Source organism: Myotis myotis, unplaced genomic scaffold, assembly GCF_014108235.1.
Source record: "Myotis myotis isolate mMyoMyo1 unplaced genomic scaffold, mMyoMyo1.p scaffold_m19_p_7, whole genome shotgun sequence".
Classification (NCBI taxonomy): domain Eukaryota; kingdom Metazoa; phylum Chordata; class Mammalia; order Chiroptera; family Vespertilionidae; genus Myotis; species Myotis myotis.
This window is the reverse complement of record NW_023416379.1, coordinates 19,798,388-19,811,732: the sequence shown is the minus strand read 5'-3', so window position 1 is coordinate 19,811,732 and position 13,345 is coordinate 19,798,388. Positions and strand designations below refer to the sequence as shown.

The 13,345-nt window shown below is 41.1% G+C and overlaps 1 protein-coding gene and 1 pseudogene across 1 annotated transcript in view; one reads left to right on the top strand and one right to left on the bottom strand.

Moving 5' to 3' along the window:
* ARHGAP18 (Rho GTPase activating protein 18) overlaps positions 1-13,345 on the top strand; it is a 122,289-nt gene that overhangs the window by 12,660 nt on the left and 96,284 nt on the right. The window lies entirely within an intron of this gene.
* Positions 265-1,249, bottom strand: LOC118660036 (annotated as a pseudogene).

Sequence of the window (13,345 nt, the reverse complement as noted above, 5' to 3'; positions counted from 1 at the left end):
ACATACACATACACATACACATACACAGATAATTATTTGCAGTTAATTTTAGGGTAATTCTTACATGCTGCTCTGTGCGGTTGTTTGAATCACATTGGAACGCACTTTCTTCACAAAATAGGGAAGACCAGGAAATAAAAAGGTTGATTTGGTGTGACTAAGATTCCTTTGTTTAACTGTACAGTGTGATGAATAATTTTCTTCCTTAGTAGTTATGTGAAGGGCTGACTCACTGTGGTTTTCATGAAGAGACTTGGTGATGGATTACACACTCATTGTCATGCTATTCCAAGTAGGAGAGAACTTGGAAATACTGTCCATACCTCCTGGGGCTAAAGAGCCATTCATGTGATGTGACTCCATTCCACCCATGGGTCCATCTGAACCAGGGCCCATTGGAAAATTAGGCTTGTTATGTCTAGCAGGTTCTGCATTCATTAATGTATACATGTTGTCTGCAGAGTTGGTTAGATCTGCTGGGCTAGGATGATGGGTGTTCCTGATGGCCCCCCATGTCTCAGGGGACCTACATAGTTCCTAGGAGATGCTGAGGAGTATGGTACTGAATCGGCATTTGTTGGGTTTGGCCAAGGTCTGTCACCACCTGGACCCATGTTCATTCTAGGCCTTCTAGGGCCACCTAAAACATTCAGGAGGTGTCTCATTGCACCTCCATAGTTTTGTGGTCTAAGGGACCATTCCTCTTGGAGGTGCCATTCTAGGCATTGGCCCACCCGTATTTGGAGGTCCTTGTTGTCCATTTGGGCCCATTCTATTGGGATGTGATGGCTGACTTCCTGGGACCCCTCCAAGTGCCTGGTTAAGTAGGTATCCTCACTGTGGGTCTTGGACCTCCAGGGTACTGAGGTGACATAAAAGGCTGAAAGGACCCTGGTGGTACAGGACCTACTGGCATGCCATCTCCTGGGGGAATGGTTCTTGGCACTGGACTGGGGAGCTGCTGCAGCACTATCATCATGGAAGGCTTTTGCTTCCCTTGAATGTTCACATGTTTCCTGTATTTCTGGAGCCGCACAGTAGAGATTCCACAATATACACCAAGAATGTAACAATCCTGGTGGCTCCCCTAATGTGATGTTTCCCCCCCTCTTATCTCTGATGAAAATATTTGGGCCAATTTCTGAGCTCCCACATGGGCCAGATATTCATATACATAGAGTGCTAACTTCTCCCAGGCCTGGCTGCTGGACGGGACAGCGCTGCTGTTACTCTTGCCTTTGCCGTACATGCTTGTGCCAAGAGCAGCTCCCATGTGGACTCTTGAGAACACGGGTTTGAACTGTGCAGGCCCACTTATATGTGGATTTTCTTCAATAAATATATTGGAAAATTTGTTGGAGATTTGTGACAATTTGAAAAAACCCCCACAGGCGAACCTTATGATTTCCTTTTCTCTAGCTTACTTTATTGTAAGAATACAGTATATAATACATGAATCATACAAAATATATGTGAACCAACTGTTTATGTTATTTGTAAGGGTTCAGGTCAACAATAGGCTATTAGTAGTTAAGTTTTTGGGGAGTCAAAAGTTATAAGTCAATTTTCGACTGTGGGGGATGGGGTGGTGGTGCCCCTACTCCCCTTCCTCCACCCATTGTTCAAGAGTCAACTGTATTCCCTTTTGAGCTTAGTTTGAAGCCTGAAGCTTGAAATCACAGTCCAGGCTAGGTATCCATAAAATGAAAGGCCCATTCTAATAGCTTTCTATAGATTTCAGTCAAGCTTAAGAGTTTGTTAATCTGCTTAAAGCAAAATCTCTTCAAACAATAAGCCAAATTGTTAGATCTTTGTTTCCCAAACTGTGTGTGGAACACTGTTACTAGGTGTTCTATTGGAAAAGGGCTTTGTGGCCTAATGTTTTGGTGTAAACAAAGTTTCCTGCAGGACTTCTTGTAGCATGTAATAGCTTAGCATGTATTATGAATTCCTAAAAAATGTTGTGGCAAGAAACATATTCCTAGGAGCCTTTTATTTATTTTTTTAAAGAACACTTATTATTGATGTTCCAGGGAACACGATTTGTGAAATCTGAAAATATTGCTTTCTCTTTATATGCAGAAACATTGTATAATTTGGAATCAGGAACATATTTTTAGTAGTTGTTAATGTTAAATTGCCCTTCTTCTGTTGGCCACCATCCATTTCACTCACACAGGCATTCCCTGCAGGGTCTCCCCTTAGTGAACATGTTTCCACAGTAAGAATGTTGTTTACTTTTTAATACCCAAGCCTCACAGCACATAAGTCTTTTAATATGACAATCTTCAGCTTATGTTTTTTTGGAGGGAACATCTATATGTATGCCTGCAAACCCAGTACGAATTTTTAAACACAAATGTGGGCGATATATCTCGAGTTATTTTTTTTAGTATGTTGTGGACATTGTGAAAACATACACAGTGTTGGCCCAAAGGACATCTGCCATGTCACTGCCCAGAAACAACATGTAATGTCACTAGTTCTTGATCTTCAATAAGCAGCATTCTAAGCATTTTGCAGTCAACATGATCATTTGTTGATTATGTGTTGGAGGTTTGCTGTGTGTTATGTTTTAGGAAACTGGTGGAGGGTCTTGGGTAGTCATGTAGTATGTTACTTTTTCCATTTAAAAGAATAGGACAACCTCAGTGTTTTTAAATTTATTTTATTTTATTTTCAGAACATAGGTTTTCAGGCAAGTTAGAGGCTATGTTAACTCATTTAATCCTCATAACAACCCAGGCAGGTAGGTGATATCCCCAGTTTACACCTGAAGAAATGGAGGCACGGAGGGTAAAGTGACCTGCTTGAGGTCCTACAGCTAGAAAGTGGCACAGCTGGGATTTGAACCTGGGCAGTCTGCTGTCTGTCTTCTCCACTCTGTCATTCACAAAATTATTTGTTTCCAACTTTTGTAAACTGAATGTGGATTCTAGAAGTAGATACAGAGCAAGATAAACTACAGCGGAGTGCTCGATTGGTCGTTTGTGTTCACTTTTATAGCAATAAAAACTCTGCTCTCTTTGATATTGCAAGAAGGTTCTCCAACCTGGTTTCTGAGCAGGGTACTGCGGGTAAAGTCGGCACTTTGGGAGATCACCTTCACTACTTTCAGGCCCCAAGATACCATCCATTTACTGCCACAAAGTAATAAATAGTTTTACTAAATTCTGCCGTTTAGTAAATAATTTGGTGTGGCCCTGAGGAGTCTCCTGGCATTTTGTGGTCAGCTATTCATGTAACTGGGGTGAATTAGATCATAGAGGAAAAGAAAAACAAATATTTATTGAGTACTGTCTATGTTCCAATGTTTAAAATAGAATTTGTTTGATCCTCATAGGTAAGAATTATTATCCTTGTCTTAAAGAAGAGAAAGCTCACATACATGGAACAGACAGCCTCAGGTCATACAGCTTGTGTGCGGATCAATTCTGGATTGAACGGGGGTCCTTTGCATTCTATTGAGAGGCCTAGATGCTGCTGTTATCTCTCTTCAATTTCTCTGCATTCAAAGCATGGGTGTGAATAGCAGTGGGGCCTTGGTCATGGGAAGGGTCTGCTGTGGAAGGCCGTGACCTGGTTCTTTTTTTTTTTTTTATATATTTTTATTGATTTCAGAGAGGAAAGGGGGGGAGAGAGAGAGAGAGAGAGAGAGAGAGAGAGAGAGAGAGAGAGAGAGAGAGAAAGAGAGAAACATCAATGATGAGAATCATTGATCAGCTGCCTCCTGCACGCCCCCTACTGGGGATCAAGCCTGTAACCGGGGCCTGTGCCTTTGGCCGGAATCAAACCCAGGACCCTTCTGTCCGTAGGCCGACTCTCTATCCACTGAGTCAAACCAGCTAGGGCTGTCACCTGGTTCTTTCAGAGCAGCAGTCTGGGCTGTGGTGGGGCCACAGGAGCTGATGGAGAAGTAAAGGTACCTGTATACTGGATGAAGGAGAGAGCCCTAGTCTGGGGCCCCTCTTCTCTCTCTACTCGTTGGCATTTATAAACTGGAAACCCTTCAAATGCATTAAAAATCTCCCATGTGACACAGTGACAAGATATGCCTTTAAAATATACTGCTATCACCACTACCACCACCCTCATTGCCATTTGATGGTTGTATTTTTCTACAAAAGCTGAATAGTCAAATTTAACTCTTGAAACAGTCAGTCCAGTGAAACAGCAGTGAAGCTACATTGCCTGCAGGTCTTCCCTAACCAGAAGGTCCCAGTACCTTCCTTCTCTGTTGCATGAGAACTTCCCACTGGAATCTAAATAAGCAATTCTCTTCTGCTGTGCAAGTGTGGAGATGTCACACACTAGCTAACGAACAACTCTGTCCACTTAATAAAGTCATTCAAATACTTCAGGGGCCACAACAACATTGAAGTCTTAGCCTACCACACACCCAAAAGTATCAAAATAAAATGGCTTATTTGCTGTTTCAAAAGCGCTTTTCATTAAATTACAGAAAATGTTGAAGAAGGTGATTGAAGAAGGTGGTGAGTGAGGGCTGGCTGGGTGGCTGCAGAGCTTAGCCATGGATATTTTTTCAATGCAAATAGATTTCTCAGTTTATAACTGACAACCAAGTGATCAGCTCACCACAGCTCTTTCTGGAGCTTGCCTACTTTTAGGCAAAGTAATTTGGAACTTGACAGGAGGCCAAAGGTTGGGGAATTGCCTTATTCTTGGTCCTAAACCTAGACCCGTTTTATAAATAGTTGATTCCCAGGCCAAGGTGTCCCTGCATGACATGTCCTGCTGCCACAAATGGCTAATCTTAGCAAGAATAGCACTCTGTGCCCACTCCAAGCGCCCCTGCTCTCCGAGGGATGCCACCCTGCACTGCTGTACCAGGTAGAGTTCTTTGGGTGAGGACTGCATGCTCTCCTAGTTGTCTCCCAAGATTCTGTGCCTTTTTAAGCCCCTTGACATGTCCTTATAGATTCTTGACATTATGTCCATTGTCCCTGTACCTGGAAAAATGGTTTGCATGGAGCGATCTTCCCGAAGTGCTACGTCTGCAGCTCCAGTGCAGGAAAGGGGAAGGATATATGAACTCCGTGCTGCTGGGGAACCCAGACATGATGGGATCTCTTGAGAAAGGGGTCCTGTCAGGCTGCTTGACTCCCTGGACAACCTGCCTCTCTGGTGAGAAGGAAGCCATGCGTTTTGTCTCGGGCCAGTGGGCCTAGAGGTCTCAGTCTAGGGAAAGAGGGATGGGGTGTCCCTGGGCTTCAAGGTGAAGAACAGAAACATGGGCAGAGACTAGAAAAGGAGAGCAGTTGAGAAGTAAGGGACAGTTGCTTCTGTCACCTTACAGAGGTGCTGTCAGTGGCAGCACTGAGGCAGCCCCTGGTGGCTGCAAGAAGAGGCTGTACCTGAGACACAGGTGGCAATGGAGGGGGCCTGCAGGAGCCTCCAAGGAGCCTGGAGGCCCCTGAGGGCTGATCAGGAAGGAGTGAGACCCTGAAGCACAGCAGTTACCAGAGCTCTTGGCTGTAGGGAGGCATGTATGTAACCCCTCGATGGCCTTGGGGAGACCTGAAAACAGACGATGGGTGGGAGAAGATTCCTGTAGTTACATGGATGGGGTATCCATTAGAGACCTTTGGTTAGTTCACATCTCCTCAAATAAGCTTCCTGGGTAGGTGGCCAGGGAGACACCTGTTCAGGTGTACTGTTATTTTTCATTGACAGGACTAAAATTAAAAATGTGTATTATAAAATTTTGTTTTGAGGAACCTCTGGCCAGTAAGTTTTAAAGCTTGGAGAGAGTTAGTCTTTAAATTCTCACCTGAAATTTTAATACTCCAAGCATCTTGAAGAAATGATTGAAAGAGTGAATTTCATCAGGAATTTGTTTGGTCCCTCATGAATCTCCTAAATTGTGACATAGGTGGTTAAGCTCATGAAATCACAGAACAAAATGTTTTCATTCTTTTTGAGAGCATTATTAAATGCTACAAATCTATATAATGCTGCATTATTGATATGCATGAATATTTTCCTCTTCTATGCATGAATATTTTCAAAATAAATATTTACACAATGTACTATTTTATTTGCATTACCTTACATGCCAGAGAAGGACAATATTAATTATTTGTTTGAAAATAAACATTATTTATAGTGTCTAAAATTGTACCTGTGAGTAATGTAAATAATCAGTTTTTCTTTACTTTCTGAATTGTCATCATGCTTTATTATGTTTGGAACATGAATCATTTTACATTTGGAGAATATATATGTTACATGTAATGGCAGATGACTTGAGACTAGAGTAAAAATCTACACATCAGATATTTAAGAGTTTTGCTTAAGATACATCTGATATTTAAGGCTTTTTCATTTTAACTAGCATTTGTAGGAGGCATCTATCTGATGAGCATATATTTAGTTCATCAGTGGTTTTATTTATTTTAATGGCATGTACCAGTTTAAGCACTATACTAATGTGAAGATAGTATTAGCAGTTTATAAATAACTTTATTTCTACTTATAATTTCCATACAAATCACTTATGAATTTACATGGGCAGGAAGTTTGTGTTGATTTTGTGATGAACAAAATGTTATGAATGAACTCTTTAGTTAAAGCAATCCCAGGTTTTCTTGTTATTAGCATTAGATTCATAATTTGAATTTATGTAATTATTTTAAAAACAGACATTAAAATTATGCCCTAGGTGGTTTGGCTCAGTGGATAAGAGCATTGGCCTGTGGACTGAAGGGTCCCAGGTTCAATTCTGGCCAAGGGCTCATGCCTAGGTTGTGGGTTTGATCCCCGGGGGGGGGGGGGGGGGGCAGCTGATCAATGATTCTCTCTCATCATTGATGTTTCTCTCTATCCCTCTCCCTTCCTCTCTAAAATCAATAAAAATATATTTTAAAAAGTTAAATGACAAGTTGACTTAAATGGTCAAACCTCTTTGTAGTTTCAGAATTCAGAATGGAAATTTGAAGGCTGGGATGCCAGGAGTGGGGGAGGTATGGGAAGAATTGTTTATCCAGGGAGGCTGTTGTCTCAGATCCCCATGAAAAGTGAGTGGAAAAATGTATAATTTTTCTGAGCAATGAAAAAGAGGAATAGGAAGGTGTCTCTATGTGTGTATTTTGCCTTCACACTTGGAATGATTTCTGAAACTATACATATATATATATGTAAATGGATTATTGTCCCTGTATTTCTCATTGAAATCCTCTGAAGAAATTTTCAAATGTTAAGACATTATCTGTCCTTTTCTCCTTTCTGGGAGAAGCTCCCGCCTTCACCTGAGAGAGTCATTGCCTGGTAGCTGCTGGGTTTCTCCAGGCTGTTGTCTTTTGTGATAGAGATTGATAAGTTTGCTCCCCACCGCTGACGAGGCCTCTGAGGCCTGTCTGGGGAACGGTCATTAGTGGTAACAACGACTTCTTCCCCTAGAAATGTCAGGTTAGCCCCCTTGGTTCAGCGCGTTCATTAAATTCCAGACTAAGAAGAGTAACAGCATGTACATTTTTGGATGGAAAGAATGACTTGGAATCTGCCTCTGGGCCTTGGGACATTGCGATTCTCAAGGAAGTAAATAGAGGGTTTTTAATTTTAATTTTATTTTTTTATTAGATAATTATTAGATGCTGTACATTAGAATCAGTCCTGCTTAAGCTCCAAAAGATGGACTCATTGTCACTAGTAGGAGCTGTGTTTGTTTTCATTACCCAGTACAGCTGTCAATGATGAGACATCATTAAAAAAACAACAAACTGCTTGGTACCTCTGTGAAGTTTGTTGAACAGGTACTTGTGTTCTGCCCTGTGCTAGTCAGAGAGCGACTCCTATAAGGGTTTTCTAATTTCTGCTACGGCTGATGAGCTGTGTCGCATATCTGATGCAGAACAGGAAGTTACAACCACTATAATGGAGGTTGAAGAAATCAACAACCTGTTACGGGTATTTGCAGAGGAAGGACATCTTACATTTAATTAAGAGGATCAGAGAAAGTTTCATCTTGTTGGAGTGGTTTGGGCAGGATTTGGTTTTGGGGTAGGAAAGTACCTGCATTGAGGAGAGGGCTTTGAGCCTGAGCTGGGGTGTCCGGATGGGTCTGGTGACGCAGAGAAGGAAGAAGTTATGGCTTGTCTGCCCCAGACAGGCAGAGAGCACTTTCTTAACTCTATGGGCCCAAGGTTTCAGCCACAAGCTCTGTCAGTAGACCCTCAGACCCTTTGCATTTTCATAGTTTACCATTTGCAGTTACTAGTAAGTTTGGAAACTGGTAGTTTATGATTTTTTCCCCCCTGAGACCCCTGGATTAGAGTTGCAAGTCTTGAGGGTGTGGTATGTAGAAGCTGGGCTGATCCTTAACAAGTAAGCATAGTGCTTGCTCAGCATTTGCAGCCATTTGACATCATGAAGTGATGAAACTTGTGCTTATAACGAATGGTTTTTAGGAGATAATTCAATGAAAGTTGACAAGGTGACTCCCCTGATTTCTGAAAGAAATGTGAATCTGGAGAAAGCCAGAGTATATAAATCGTGGTTGCAGTTATGTGGATTTGGAAGCTTTCAGCCTATGTTTCGCTAGAATATCCAAGTGGTTGGCTTTCCTAGTAGCCCAGGGAAGAGGATGACCTTGGAAGAAGTCAACTACTTGTGAGGAGCCGAGGGAATTCTGGGTAAGCCTCTGGCATCTGTCAGCTTACCTACCAGGAAACCTTTGGTTTGGCACCTTATTGGTGGAATACTAGGCTAGAAGCTACTGTCATTGGTCAGATTTTGGGGTGGAGTGGGTTGCCTTTCTAGTGCTCCCTGATAATCGCGTGTGGCATGCTCAGGAGGCCTCTGGTGAATGGGGGCGAAGAGGATGGGAAGACAGGTTCACTAGGAGGAAGTTCTCTGAACTGGGTTCTGAGAGGCTGTGTTGCCCAGGGAGATCTAGTTATTACAGCCTTTTGTAATAAACGTATTTATTTCATTTTACTTTAGGACAGAATTTTCTTTTACAGTAAGTCAACTTGCTTTTGATTTTGAAAGTTGTTGCCAACACACTGATTGTTGAGTAAAGGAGTTTCTTTGGTTTCCTAGGGGAGGGCTCAAGCAAGGAAGAGCATGATACGTTGGGGAAAAACCCGTCTGAGCCGCTCACTCTTGGGATGCCGTTATTTTTGAGGAACTCTAGTATCGATCAGATTAATCTTTGTATGTAGCTCAGAGATGGACCGACGAAGAGGAAGTGGGAAGGGAAGAAAGCAACTTGTATTTTTGAATATGGCAAAGCTGTATCAAATGGTCACCAATTTGATTAACAGTTTACAATTGCTTTTCAGTATAATTTTGAGAAGGCTGGGCTTTTTTATGGTGAAAAATATATAACAATAGCTAATCTTTATTTGCCCTGTATTTGTCTAGTACTGCCCTGTGTGCTTTAGAGAATATCCAATATGTGAATACTGATTCCTTTATACTTCACAATACTATGAGGGTAGGGATAATTATTATCTCTGTTTTATAATTGAGGAAACTTAGGCACAGAGGTAAAAAACCTTGTTCAAGATGGAACCTTGTTCAAGACACTAAGAAATTGGTAGAACTGGGTTCAAAACCCCGCAGCCTGTTCTGGAGTCTGTTGTCTTAGTGACTTTACTATGTCTACTGTCCACAGCCTGAGCTTGCGGTAGGAAGAATGCCATTCTGTTTCATGAGCTTGCATACTGGCTTGGCCTGTTTACTTCGAAAGTACCTATTCCACTTCCTTATGACCGTGAAGCACCTTATTTAATACTAGAACATTTCAGGGCTGATAGCCTATGTAATCCTAAAGTTGCTTTTTACGGGTCTTGGTGAAAAGTTCCTTATGATGTTGGCCCCTGACAGTGTCAGGCTTTAGGTGAAAGAACTTATTTAGTGGGCTGAAATTTCTCGGCTTTCATGATAAACTTTGCCCGACATATGACCAATCTGTGTACTTCCGTTACATGTCTTATATGTGAAAGTCACTAGATGGCCAGCCATGATGATCTACAGGGTGTCTATGGATATAGTCGTGGTGTTTTGGGGTACCCCCCTCACCCTCTGAGTGCTAGAAGTTCCAGAATATTAAAGTAGGTGGACATGTTTCGTGTGTGTATGTGTGTCCATGAAACTTATAAACACGCAATGTTCTAACATAGGCAGTTAGGGAATTTCAAAAATTATACCAACAAAATAGCATTCTCATGACAGAACATTTGAAAAAAAATAACTAACAATGCCAAGAAGAAAGTTAAAGGTCACATATGCTCCTGCAGAGCTAGCCACTGTTGACTTTTTTCCTCAGTATGTTTTTTCCTTCACACACATTCCTAGACATGCTATCTCAAAGCGTGTGTCGTTAATATGTAGTTATTCTCAGTTATATTTCAACCAAGGTGCAGAATGTTTGACACATGCATTTTTGCTGAAGAAACCGCAGAAATGTAGCTTTACAGTGTTTCCTAGCTGCCTCATGCATCATTTCCTCTCTTACTTCCTCCCTGCACGGGCAGTCCTGCTGCTGGCCCGCCCGGTCGCACTCGTGACATCTGAGTCATCGCAGACATCCCTCTGCTCAGGGAGCCTGTCAGAGCTTTGCTACTTTATTCTCCCTCGAACGTCTCAGACCTGTACTTTATTTTTCAGCTGCTGCAACCCTGATCTGCACTTCAACTATCTCCTGTTTCTTGGCCTCTGGCTTCTTCTCTTTTTCTGCCTCTCTTAAAAAAGTAATTTTCTCACAAGTGTTTGTCTCAGCATTATGTTCTTAGCAAAACTCCCCCATAGTAACACTTCTGGATGACTTTCCAGTTATCCCTACATCATTGTAAGATTCTTGATGGTGTCCGCCTTCATCTCACCCACTACACGCAAGACAAAGACATGCCTTGGTTCTTTGTTATTGCATTGTTACAGGTAAATTGGTCTGGCTCTAGTAAAAAGTGTGAAATATGAAAAATCGTTGTCATCTCCAACCTCTATTCTCCATTACATTTTTGACCCATCAGGGCTTTTCTCTCCTCCTACTTGTTACTGAGAATTCTTCTTGTTCTATAATTCCACATTTTCAATCAAATGTGAAAGGACCTGGTGTTGGTGCTTTATACTTGAATGGATGTCATCACATATTCTTTTAATTAAATGAAGCTAGTGTAATTAGATGTAGTTTTCCTTTTTAAAAAATGCCCTTCTTGGCCCTGGCTGAGTAGCTCAGTTGATTAGACCATCGTCCCAATACGCCAAGGTTGCAGGTTCAATCCCCAGTTGGGGCACTTACAAGAATCAAGCAATGAATGTATAAATAAGTGGAACAACAAACTGATGTTTCTCTCTCTCTCTCTCTCTCTCTCTCTCTCTCTCTCAAAAAAAAAAAAAAATCAATCAATAAAACATTTATTGTATCTTCAATAAAACTTTGGTATCTGCAAAATTTCCAGCTCTGTGTTTATGCCCTCCACCCCAAATTAACTTTTTTTTCTGGAGTATGTAAGTCTGAGAACAACTGATTTAAATCATAGCAGTAAAAAAGAAAAAGAGAAGCAAAAGGGGAAGAGAGAAGAAACAGAAGAAAGAACAGCTAATAGCAGGGAGTAATATTATTAAGCTGTGTCCTTTGATAAAAATGCATTATGTTTTCTTTGACAAAAATGCATTATTTGTGTGATTTAAAAAAATATTTTTGTATAGTTCCTTGTTTCTTCTCAGCTATATGTGTACATTTATTGTATCCATCTTAGAATATAAACCACAAAATCATTGAATATGTTTTCTTTATTTATCCCTGAATCCCACCATCTAGGTAATGCCAAGCATGCTGTGTATAGTCAATAAATGATTGCTGAGTATACGACAATGTTTTGGGACATAAAAATTTTTCTTTGTACCTCTATATTTTCTTTTTTCTGCCTTTTTTTTTTAAAAAAAAACAAAACAACAACAACAACAAAAAAACCTAATAGAACAAAAGACCTTGATTCTCTAACACCAGTGTCAGAAATGTATGTTTTAATAACTATCCACAGATACTCGTATCTGGGTGTCCACGAGATTTCATTTGCAGCCTGTGTTGGTGGCAGCTCTGGTTTCTTTCCTCTTATGCTGCTACTTGGCTCTAAAACCTCCTCTTTTGCTTTGGAAACTGGGCCAGAAAGGGAAGCTAGCCCGAGGCCATGTGGAAATGAGGCAAAGGACTTTCAGGGGTCATATCAGCATTCTGGCTGGGCAAAGAGAAATCTCATGGGTTGTTTGAAATTCCCAAACTGGAGTTATCTCTTCTGTGACTGCCATGCCTTCATAATTACAGATGCCAATTCTGTTCTTTCCTTGATTCAGCCAAAGCTGGGGAGGTGTGTGTGTGTGGGCGGGGGGGAATGGGGAATGACTTTGGTCCAGGTGAGATTGGGATTGAGGCAATGTCTGCTTTCATACACTGGCCCTCCTCTTCAGTGGCCCTCCCTTAAAAAGCCTATGGTTCTGTAATTACAGTGTGTTCTGTTGACATAATTGTTGCATCATAAATCTAATAAGTTAAAATCAGTTCTATAAGAGAATATAATCTTATATATTCCACGGTAGCGGAAGGATAGTGCCTGGTGAGACAGTGGAGAGGGAACAATAGAGCTATTCTGTAGCTGCCTGGAACATCTGCTATGTGAAGGCAACCAATAAGTGAGGAAGAGGAGATGATAGGCTGCCTGACCTGTGAGCTTGCTCACCATGTTCTTGGAAAACAGGCAGGTGAAATTCTTGGTTTTAGGTCTCCGCACTGTCCCAGAAGGGTTGTCCTACAGTGGACAACTCTTAACTAATATCCCGTGGGTTTTAGTTTGTTATTAATTTTTCATTTTATTTCACATTGTTTTATTTTTTTAAATCCTCATCTGAGGATATGTTTTTATTGATTCTTAGAGAGAGGAAAGGAGAGAGAGAGAGAGAGAGAGAGAGAGAGAGAGAGAGAGAGAGTAATATCGATATGAGAGAGAAATATCAATTGGTTGCCTCCCATAGGCAACATGACCAGGGGTTGAATTCATAACCTAGGTATGTGCTCTGACCAGGAATTGAACCCTCAACCTTTTGGTGTATGGAATGATGCTCCAATCAGCTGAGCCACCCAGCCAGGGATGCTGTATTTTAAGGCAATGTAATAATGAAATGAATTGTTTTGTTTACTCTTTATAAAACCAAAAAAATGTTAATAGCTCAAATGCAATGGAGGTATATTTGTAATGGTATCATAATTATATGATGTGGTATTTTTATTCTTGCTTGAGAGTCTAGGAATTGAATTTATATACTAGTGCACATCTGGAGTAGGAGAAAAGTAGATGGAATCTATATACAAGCAAATGCTGGTTCA